We start from the raw sequence: 12125 nt of genomic DNA, 5'->3' as shown, positions 1-12125 counted from the left end.
GAAAGCAGAGGCAGGAGTGCAGCTCATTGGTTTTCAAAGGGTGAATGAAAAAGGAAACAGAAAGATTGCTAGTGATAGACAAAGAGAGAAAGAGCTTTGTATTTGCGGTGGAGGAAGAAGGAGAAGGAAGGAAACAGCGAGAGGTAGAATGGAGCCGCTCGCTACAAACTCTCTGTGGACTCCCCTCTGCTACCCTCTCCTGCAGCCCCATGCAGGTCGGCGTTCCCCCTCGCTCTCCTTGTGTGGTCCGGAGCTCCGAGTCATTTCTAAACAATCGGCATTAATCCAGGGAGCGAGGGGCCTGGAGCACAGCGCTGCCAGACTGCCAGAGGACCCTCACCCTGGACTGTACTGATGCACGCTACGCTACACCCACTGTACACTGTACACACACACACACACACACACACACACACACACACACACACACACACACACACACACACACACACACATGCTAATAGACTCATGTAGCCTTTCATCAGAGTAGTGGTGTGTTGTATTGCGCAATATGGTGCAGCAGACTCTGACTTAGCATGAGCAACATCACAGACATCTGTAAATGTGCCAGATGCTATCAGGCTCAGGTTTATCCAGAATGAAGAAGTGGTTTATTAGAACCTTGGCAGAGCTGAGTCTTTTATAGCTTAAGTCGAAGTCAGTTCAGATTTTTAAAGTTTTTCAAGTGTCTGAATGACCACTGGAATGACTTTTTTTTTTTTTTTGCCTAGTCTGGAGTCTTAAGTCTAGAGTAAGGTCAAGTTCAAAGGAAGTCTCAAGTTCCTGGTTGGCCTATCATATTTGTTTTGGAATATTCCTAACATTATGGTGTGTGCAGTATTATTACAAACAATACAAATGATGGCCAAAGTCTACAACTCTGCAGATAAAAGATGATTCATATCTTAAATATTACATATAAATATACTTTAATCTATTTTTTTTCAGCCAGCAACTCCAGTCTTCCCAGGTGTAGTTAACCAGTTGCCGTTCATGGATCATCCTTTTCTATTCCCACAGCTCTATTATGGCGCCAGGGGTTTTAAGGTTGGTTGTGCACTTAGCCTCTGTGAAGGGTTCACATTGACCAGAACCAGCACCCCTCCCATCCCACCCCCCTCCCACACATGCAGGCCCAGGCATCTGGAATTAGCCTGCATCGTGTGTTGCAGCCTGGAATGTATATTCCTGGCAGTGCTCAGGGTAAATTGCTGTAATCATCCATTACTCTAATTCAGTCATTTACCTGACTTTACACATTCATCACTTTCATATAATTCTAGGCACACAGATGATGAATTGGAGTGTTTGTCCCCCCCACCCCTACCCCTACCCCATCCCACCCTGCTGTAACAGCCCAGAAAACATGTCTCGCCAGGGGACCAAAGTGGACTCCCCTTGCAGCCTCTTACAGCCTAATCACCAGCTCTGACCAGGCATTAGTCAGTCAGTTCAGACACCCTGACACTAGGTCCGGTACCCCAACCCCATCCCACCTCGCTCCCCGCACACAGGCCAGAAAGTGGGCGTGCTGCTGCTGGGAGGTTGGATGGATGGAACTGTGGCGAGGAACCAGGTCACTAGCTCCCTTACGGCCATTACTGTAATTATAGTTGGCGTTGTTAATTGTTTTTTGTTGGGCCTAATGAGGTGGGAGGCTGGTGCGATGCAATTAGGGAGGACGAAAAAGGTGGAAGGGGCTGAGGGAGGTTTGGGTGAGAAAGGGGGTGAGTGGGGAAGCCAGAATGAAGGGAGGGGGTGGACTGGGCGATGGAGTGCGGGATTGAATTGTCAGTCCGGGTTATGATTAGGAGGCGCAGATGCGGCCATGTGAGAAATGAATTTCATGCCTGTTGATTCTGCGATTTCTCCTGGAATGTGGGGGTTCACTGCGGAGCTCCTCAGACGGAGGAGCAACGCTGCTCTTTGTGCTCTGACACACAGAGATAGAGGAATGAAAGGCGGAGGAGGAAAAGAGTGTAAACAAGGACTCATCACATGGAAGAAGTTTGTGCTTTAATCTCCTCCTTCCATATCCTCTGTCTTGTAGAAGTGGCTATAAAGTACTACTACTACTAGTACAACTACTATTTTTATTTTCTCACATTTTGTTTGTTTATCTTTTTCTTTTATTGATTTATCATTCATTTATTTGATGTAATTAGCTGTTATTATAAAGCTATTTAAACTATTATCATTATTATTGATATACATCCAAATGCTAAATATACTACTCTTATGGATATTGCATTACTTTAAGTTTGAAGTCAAAAATGCAGATCAGTAATGTCTAATCTGGCTTTGACCCCTCAGACAAAGCAGATTTGTATTCTTGGACACACATGGGAGGAGAGGTTACACTATGAGCTTGACAATTAATCAGGGAACGTCAAATAAATATTCCCTAGTGTTTTTGCAGGGATGCGTCAGTTTGGATTAAAGGGCTGAGTCTGAAGAAAAGGCGGGAGGCATTATGTATCCCTCACTGTGGGAAGAGCAGAGCCCTATGTACACTCTCCCTTTTGACTCCCTATGTGAGCACATGTTTTCCATTTCTGTTTGGAGTGTCAGCGAATTGTGTGACACAAGGGGAGAGAGCAGGGTGTCTGCAAGGGAAGGGTGTATGTATGGAGATGGGCTGCCAGGCTCTGTTTACTCTGGCCAGCGCTAGTTGTGGATACCAACTGCCAACCTGCTGTCTCACCAGCATCGTCCCGCCCCGCATTACTCCCCCACCCTGCTCACTCTCCCAGGCCAAGGTTGGACGCACACCGCAGGATTTCTTGGACCAGACAAGCAGCGGAGATGCTGGCCAAGTGGACTCCTCATCATGAGAGTACAAGCTTCGAGGTTCAGGTTTATTTGCTCTAAAATTGAGTAATTATTGTTTTTCAGCATGAAAAGAACACAAAAGATCAAAAATAATCCAAATCGGAGATACAGTTCATCACGGTTCAGTGAGCGCAATTAAGACAAGTTACAGTTATTCCTAATTACACAGAATTTCCCGTTATAGCACAGTGGTGTTGGAATAAATGATGCTTGTAATTATTTATCCTGACTAGAGGAACCAGAGCGTGGAGGCTGGAATTAAAAGTGAAGGGTGAGAACGCTTTGGTGGAACTTGATGACATGATTTTCCTTGTCCTCTTTTCCTGCAGCTGCTCCAAAAAAACAAACAAAAAAAAAGTTAGGAGAAACGCATATTCATGGGGGCGCCCGATGGCTCACCTGAAGGATCAAGTCCAATCCCTGGCTCTTTGCTGCATGTCATCCCCTCTCTCTTTCTCCCTGACCTTCCTGTCTCTCTCTGTCACTATCAGATTAAAGGCAATAAATGCCCAAAAAATACATTAAAAAAAAAGAACACATTTTCATGTTGAATTAAAAACGACATAGAAATAGATAGCTACGCTAAGCCAATTTTTAATTAGCCCCGTTCAGGCAACCTCTTATTCAAACTGCACTAGCCCAGTTTGTAAGGTGGACTACTCAATTTGAACTTGGAGCCACAGTTTGAATTGGCACGTTGATATGTTATGATATGTGTGATATGCAATAAATGGGTTTTCACCTCTTTATAGGGGGTAAGTGATCACTCCGTCCACTGGAGACTTGCTAACAAGCTACCAAAGTGGGGGGGGGGGGACTTCCACTAACCAAATGGATTTTTCAAGTATTGACTTTTTATTTAAACAATACCAAAATCTGATATAGTCTCGATGGTAAAGTACAGTTTTTTGAATGATATGATGCATTTGTATGGGGATTTTCACTGGGCACTGCTAGCTCTAACCAACCCACTGCTGGTCAGAGGGTGGTGAGTCTGAGCAGTGGGTTCCTGAGCAGTGAGGTAGTGCACATGCTGTAATAGGGTGTCAGTGAGACACAGTGTTGTGTCTGTCCACAGGGGACATCGCATCATGGAAAACCAAGCACAGAACAGTGCCTGTGCAGAGCGGGACATTGCGTAAAGTTTTCAGCGGCCTTGTCGGAAACGGGTCAGCGAACTCCCGAAAAGCGTTTGTCGCGCCCTCGGTCCTGACAGGGCTGTTTGAGCGTGCGGCCGTGCACAGGGCCCTGTTTGTACCTTTCCTGCTGGGTTTGTAAGTGAAGGAGTCTAATTGGATTTTTTGGGTATTGGTGAAGGGCTGTTCAGGAGAGGGGGCGGGGCCAGTCTGAACCCCCTGAAGAGAGAGGAGATGAGGGGGGCAAAACCTGCAGGCTGGATTACCACTGTGCCCTTTTCTCTCCTGCTCTGTCTTCCCAAGGTGGGGGATTATTGTTTGTATGAGCAGGCAGGCGGGTGAGAGCATTTCGTGAGTTCAGCTTGTTAAGATAAAGGGCAGCTCATGCGAGGCTACACAAATTCTGCTTTGAATGCAAATGTTAAAGGGATAATCTAGTGTAGGTCAGCTATTGCTATTCAAACCACAACATCCACAACGTCCATGAACTTGTGAGAAGCTATTCTCAAGGGTAAATCTTTGCACGCTGTGAGAGTGCTCATAAATTTAGCAAATTATATTTTTACGACATGAAACTTATGAAACACTTGTGAGTGTGACTAAATTCCACCACAGATGAAAATAAACCTTACTTGGCTTGTTCATTTACTGAGCTGTTTACTGCCATGCCTTCTTCCTGTTCAATGAACAGACTGAATATAAAAATGGAGGTTGAGCCTCTCAGATATGCCATGACAATGGTAAAGAGAAGATGGAGGTTCTGCGGATTTTTTTTTTTTTCTGCCAACAAAAGCAGGGAAACAGAGGGAGACATGCAGTGAGGGTGAATACAGGTTCGCTGTCTCTCTCACTCCTTCCCACACTCCCTCGTTCCCTCTCCCTTCGCTGGGCTATTGTCCACTGTCCCCCGACCTCCCCGTCTTCCGGCTGGGACTGGAGTAGTTCCCGATGGCCGCAAACAGGATTAGGGGCAGCCACGGCTCCAGTCATTCTCTGTGGATTTGGGGGTGTTACTGCAGCTTGGCTGGGCTGTGGTACTTTAATTACCCTGCCACCAGGGGGCCTCAGAGCGGCCTGGCGGGTAACAAGCGGGGAGCGGGGGGGAAAAGCTTCTATCTTTACATGGGAATAATCCCTTAGCCGCTCTCATCAGGTCAACTTGTGCTAAGCACTGACAGCTGCTTTTAACCCTAACTGCTAAACTTTAGTGGCAATGGGATGTTTAGTGTTTAGAAATATTTAGAAGAGAAATTATATTTCAAACCACTAGCAGTCTTTATTTTGTTACCTACCTTAAAAAGTAAGAAATATTTTAAAGGTACTCTTAATGCCAGCAACTTAAATTTATTGCACAACTTTGGCGTTACCCACTCCATAAACACACCGCCGCAATGTAGTTCTGCTGCCAAGTGAACAGGCCGTAATTATTTTAAAAGGTCTGCAGACTGATGCACGACAGCAAACCAATTCAATCATATCAATGTACATTACAATTACATTGACATTTAAAACATGTCAAACACACTTAAATGGTTAGCATCATGTCGTCTGCATGAGATATGATCAAAATATTTAGTGCTTTTTTTACTGTTCCAAAAAACAAAAATAAATACCATAATTCAGTCTTAAATTGTAACAAATGAGCGATAAGAAAATTAACTAAGTCTGTATTTGGCATATAACAGTTACTGCAGGGCCTAGAGGCCCGAGCTGAAACACTAAACGACTGACTATTATCTACCTCTGTGGATGAGACAGTACGTGAGTGATTTGGTAATTTGAAAATTTGTGCTGGTGTATTATAGTCTGTGCATGTGTGGGTATGTAATATGGCAACAGTGCCACAGGCTGTTTGTTTATCTGTTGTCTAAGTGACAAGATGAAGGCGGTGCTTATTGCTAAAGAGGGGAACATTTCTCTAGGCTACATCAGTGTTTTCAGATCCCTGTAATGGTCAGAACAGACGTGCTGCACCTGCTAATGATTGACAGACTTCATATGAACGGAGAGGATTCTCGTCTCAACAGCTGTGTAATGTCACAGCTGTAAATATAACTGATTTTATACCTTTCACTTTATGCATTCTTTGTAATGAGAAGGAGAGAGATAGGATTTTCTAGTGTATTATTCAGAAGATGCCGAGGTGTAATCTTATTAAAGTATATTTACGACAATGTTTTGCATGTCATAGATGCAAAATACAGCCTGAGGTAAAATGAGTGGAATGAGAAAATGTGGTGCAGACTTAAAATGCGAACATCTGGACCTGGCTTAATGTCAGTGTTTGTTAAGTGTGAGAGTGTATTTGTGAGTCTGTGTGCTGCGCATGTCTGTGTGTGTGTGTGTGTGATGGCAGATACAGTGAGTGTGTGTGCTTGTGAGAGAGCAGGGTCTACAGAGAAGGAGGCAGAGCGCGGGCACAGACAAAGGTAAGCCTGTGTGCCCCGTCCACTGGCGACCTGTGGAAAATTCCCCGTCTGTGCTGTGCCAAGATGCCTGGCCCTGCGAGGTGGGACTCAGGAGGAATGTGAGAGGCAGACGTGACCAGGAGTGCCAGCATTTAACCGAGGCCAGGGAGGGTGAGAGGGGGCACGTCCAGAAAGGTCGGCCAATTTAAATTCACTGATTACTCTGTGGTGGTGTGACGTTGCCGTTTTCATTTTCTGACATGGATCAAAAAAAAAAAAAGTGTAGATTTACGATACATATGAAGTAACCAAAACATCCATGTAGTGTAAGGGGACAATAGAACCCATGTAAAATCCTAGAAATTTTGTTAAATCTTCTGTTAAATCTAAATTTTTTACTCACTCACTGAGTGGAGAGCTCGTTGCTGCTGCCACTGGTTGCTGGAAGACATATTGCAAGTCTGTGCTCCCACAGTGTACAGTTCTTCACTCCAGTATAGTATGGAAACATTCATGCTGGATCACAGTGCAGTGTTGGCAGACAGTGGTTTGTGACCTGAATTTAACTGAAAGGAACAATTAAACTTGCAGCTTCTAGCAGTGTCAAGCCGGATGAAGAGCTGAGAGGCCTGCTGGTTAGACAAACTGTTCCCTTAACGGCCCATTTGCCATGTTTGTCTAATCGAGAGCAAAGCAGTAAATCCCATCTTTCTTACTAATGTAAATTGTTTCAGTTGCAGTATACATGTCCATTAAATGGCATGAAAATGAAGAGCAATAAAGTTAGGTAGAGGCTGATGTAAATACTCTGAGTCCTCAGTGGTAGATCGAGTGTGGTACTTGTCTTTCCCTTTTACAAAACCCACCTTTGTTTGCTCATTCAAACAGCTCAAAACCTCCAATCACTTCTTTCACTGTGGCCTTATTTAAGGCAGCTGTCCTCGGGCACTTCACCTGGCTGCCTGGCCCCCAAGGTGTCAATCTGGACCAGGTGTCCCTTTCTACCCATCACCTCTCTGGTGAGACATGTCTGACCTACAGGAAGCTGCCAAAATATCCCACTCCGCCTGCAATTCCTCCTGCCTCCGTCCTCTCCACCTCTGACAGCTGGAAGATATGCTACAGCAACTGTGAACCTCCAGCAACGGAACTGCTTAAATGCGCAACTTTGCTAATGAGCGTGAGTTATTGCCTCGGATGGACATAAACAATGAACTATGAGCAATTATTAGGGCAGTGGGCTGGCATAGTGATTAGAGAGTCTGTCTCTCAAGCAGAAAGACCTGAATTCAATCATGTTCGACAGCAAGATCCCTCGGGGTGCGATTCTGTAGCTGATTTGGTGCTTTGATGGCCTTGTGGCAATGAGGTAAGCACAATGACGAGATTCTTCTTTTTGTTGTAGAATATCACTACAAATGTGTTAGTGTTACTCATATGTCCCTTTATGGCCCTCTAAGAGGTACAGTATATCTTTCCCAGAAATTCATTTCTATAGCATAGTGATATCCACTGTGTTGTAATGGGTGCAGAGAGGAAATTGTCCCGTCTGCCAAGCCTCCGTGGATCCTGACAGAGGCTCCACTGGGGCTACTGAGCCTCCTTCAATCAGACCCGGGAGCCGCCAGGACCCCTTGCATCTGGTCCTGCTTAGGGCAGCCCCCAGCCTCTCCTGAATAACGTAGCAATCGTTTGCTTTTGCTCCAGTTTTCTACCACAGCAAAGCTGCAGAGGGGCGCTAAGACAAACTGCTGGGTGTGCTCCTCTGCCGTGCAACCAAAGCATGCGTGAAAACAGTCAGGGTTTGGAGGAAACACATGCGCAAATACATAAATAAACACACATATGGAGACTCACATACACAATGGAGAGAGAAAAAGGTCAGCTCTGCCTTGCCCCCACCCTTGTAGACATTCCTGGAGCACCTGCACTCACTTAATATTTTGGCAGGAGTGGAAAAAAAGCTTCTCTGCTCAGCGCCTGTCATGTTTGTTCACTGAAGGAAACAAGTTTGGTTTTAATTAGAGCCCCTGCCAAAAGCTGAGGTAATTGCCACTCTGTATGTCTTGCTTTCTTTTTAAAATTTCTTTTCTCTGTTGTTGCCTCATACACTTTAAAACAGAGCTGAGTGGAGCTCATGTTTGTGGAGAGAAAAAAAAAACAGAATTCGTCAGAGCATGCGTTCAGTGCGGTCAGCGGGTGCATCCATGCTGGAAATTAAAAAAAACAGAAAAGCTGTTGTCATTAGTTACACGGGACATACAGAGGATTATGAGGAACATAATCATTTGGATAATTCCTGTGTTCATCCAAACCCAACCTCCCTATGTCTCTGGCCCAGTACAAGGTTTTGTCCTTGAGGCGTCCGGGAGTTCCGCTCTTACTTGCCCCACACCCCCACCGCAGCCCTGCCCCTGCCCCACAGCCCCTGCTCTTCCCCCCACCTGTAACCCAGCTGTGGCTGCGTGCAGCTCATGAAAAATTCTCACCAAATTATTCTGACAAAACGCCAACATCTGCTGCAGGGAGACACGCCCCTCATTACGCACACATGCACACATACATGCAAACACTCATCTACATTCAACTCTCTTTAGAGTGTTTGGTGCGTACACCTGTTGACGTTCCTACGGGGGCCAAGAGAACTCAACACACTGCAACTCAATGAGACAGAAATTAAGAAAACCATCCGCTCCACGTTGACAACATATGTAGTACATACACGTACTTTACATACAGAATAATGCTGCAGAAAACACAAGCAAACACACGGACACACTTAACAACACAATGTTTCTAGGCAACACTAAAAACTGATGAACACATTTGTTACGAATAAAAGTTTTGGAGCCGCCCATACATATTGGGTATACGTATGTACACATATTTAATTTCATACATTGACATATATGTAATATCTATACGTATCAGTATACGTTGACATTATATACAGTGGGTTCCAAAAGTCTGAGATGACTTGAGAAAAACCCATATAAAACATATTTTCATTATGTTGTTTTAATAAACCTGCATCTCCAAATTAAATATATATTGTTAACATATATGGTTGCAACATATAATAATTCACATTATAGATATTTTCAATTTATGTACATTTACAAATTTTACAATGGGTATTTCATACAGTGTATATTATAAACTAACATATCTTCGTATAACCAGAGGATGTACAGTATGTATGTGATAATAACATAAGTGACACATATGGCAACATCACTCTTGATAGGGACATATATCACATTTCTGTATGGGCAGGTGTACAACCAATAACTTAAAATATATTGGCAACATTCGATCTGAATATTAGAGTATGAAACTAAAATAGTGACGACTCCATTTTTAGTGTCCCCTGGAAACGTCTTTTGTGTTATAATTCACTTCCTGTGTGTTGTTGTATTTCTGTATTTGTGCTGCAAATTGGTTCGCCAAATATGTATATAATATATAAATATTTACTATTTTGTAAGATGCAGTGCACTAAGCTCTCTCAGACACATGAATGCGAGGACGGATGCAAAACACATACAGAAATCGCTCATCGTGCTGCTCTGCCGTGTGTCATCACACCATGTGTAACCCGTCACAACGTTGAGACTGAGAGGGTGTGCTTGAGACAGGAAGACACTTTTGATTTGTCTGTCTGTCAATAAATGGATGAGAATCAAGGATGTATTTTCTCCCAGGTTTTTCTCGGCGGGGCCTCAAATGACTTGAGCACATGCTGAGCCTTTCAGAGGGGCTTTTATTTTGATTTGCACCAGCAGGGGATGGAATGGAGCCTGCTTGGTCTCTCTCCATCCGAGCCCCTGTGGACCCATCAGAGCCGTGCTCCAGTCCAGAGATGAGACGCCACGGCGCTGATTTACTATTCAGAGGTTATTCATCGCCTGTGGATAAAAAGACAATTGAATTATGTTGTTGGAACAGCCGAGCCTGGGCCAGAGCAGTTCAGGATGGATGATCTGCGTGAACCCGAGACGGAGTGACATGAGAGAAAGAAAGATAGAAAGAAATGTCTGATCTGTCTGATTGCTCCAGGCGACTTCCTGTTCCTCTGATCAGTTGAATGTGCCGATGAAAAACAGAGAGAGGAGTGCTGTTTGCAGTCAAGGCTGCTGATATTCCCTGAGAAAAGCTCCAGGTCATAAGGTGAGATCTGAGCTTCGAGAACATAATTGTACTCAGGTGTATGTTGAGATGGACAACATTTGAAAAATGGAATAGTTAATCGAATAGCTCACCAAAATCATTTTTCACATATACAGTACATGACTTCCCGGCTGCAGCTGCAGCTCCTCTCCTCACAGCTCAGGTGCTGCGTCAGAAGTAGCAAACGATATATAGTGATTTGCCTGCAAAGCGGTGATTGTTTGTTTGGATGGTTTAAGAAGTTTCTATTGGCATTTTAACAATGTTTTTTTTTTTTGCTGTGATTCTTGGTCTTCCCTGGAGCTTATTGGAGACTTCTGTGAATCCAAGCAGACAACAGCTGCTCTCCTCCACAAAGGAGAAAGCTACCAACTTTATAGAGCCAGCTCTACAAAAGAACACATTAAACACATTAAAGCATATCAATAACTCTAAACTTAGACATGTGTGTTTTGAAAATATTGTGATAGATTTTTTTAATGAAATCTTTTTTCTAAAAATGGGGTGCTGAGGCTGATAGAGGGACCAGGGGCCTCTATTTAAACTTACAACGCTCCTGATGCAAACACTGTGGGCACTGAGCTTCTTATTTAATGACCATCATGTCATTGCTGTAAGATGTCCAACATATATAGAGTTGTTGCTGCTGTAATGAAGAAAGAATCATCAACTGATGTTTAAGTTTTCAGCTGTCAGGTCTGAAAACACACTGGTTCCACGCCCAGCAGTTTAATTGTTTCTTGGATGTTTAACTTCCTTCCCCTCAATGACATCATGCTGTTAGTGTTGACCTGCCATCAGGGCAGCAAAACTTTAACTACACAGCGACTGGCCCACATGTTCTGCCGTTTGTGGAATATTTAACTCTCAGTCACGTCTCAGGTGAAATAAAACCACAAGAGATGCTCAATGCGAAGCGCTCTCCAGGCCCTGTGGCCACATTCTGTGCGCTTCCTATTAAATTGCTTTTTAATCACTGCTGCAGAAATGTCTATGGCAGATGCACTGAGGTGTTGGCAGGACATACGTTGTTTTTGAAGGACGGGGATGTTTTACCCATTTCCCATCACCCATGTGGAATCACTGATATTAAATTGAAAATACACATTGGAATCCAGGGACACACACAGATTGCACAAATTTAAAAACATCAACAAATGGAAAAAACATTCAACAGCACAAATCTCTGTATCCAGAAGTTGAGTCTGTTGGGTGGCCTTTGCTCAGAGGGTGGCCCACCGTGGCATGTTATAAGTGTTGATTGTGTACAGTGTGAGTATCAATTGTAACACCCCCTCCTCTGTTCGCCAAAGTGAACATAGCTCCCTGCGTCCCTCGCCTCCCAGGACAGAGAAGGTGAGCTGGACCCCGGCCCAGATAAATGTGCCGTCCGTTCCAGCTGGGGTTGTGTCAGGATCTCCCGGGCGGTGGGGACAGGCCCGTCTTTGTCCAACGGGAGCTGCGTGTGGTTCAGTATCTTAAGAGAGTCATAATCACATCGGTGATCGGGGGTGTTAACTGGCCCCCGCAGCTGTCAGAAAGCGATGCACCCTGGGAATGCATGACGAAGGAACCGCTG

The sequence above is a fragment of the Seriola aureovittata genome, chromosome 4, assembly GCF_021018895.1.
Source record: "Seriola aureovittata isolate HTS-2021-v1 ecotype China chromosome 4, ASM2101889v1, whole genome shotgun sequence".
Lineage (NCBI taxonomy): Eukaryota > Metazoa > Chordata > Actinopteri > Carangiformes > Carangidae > Seriola > Seriola aureovittata.
This window is presented reverse-complemented; position numbering follows the sequence as displayed.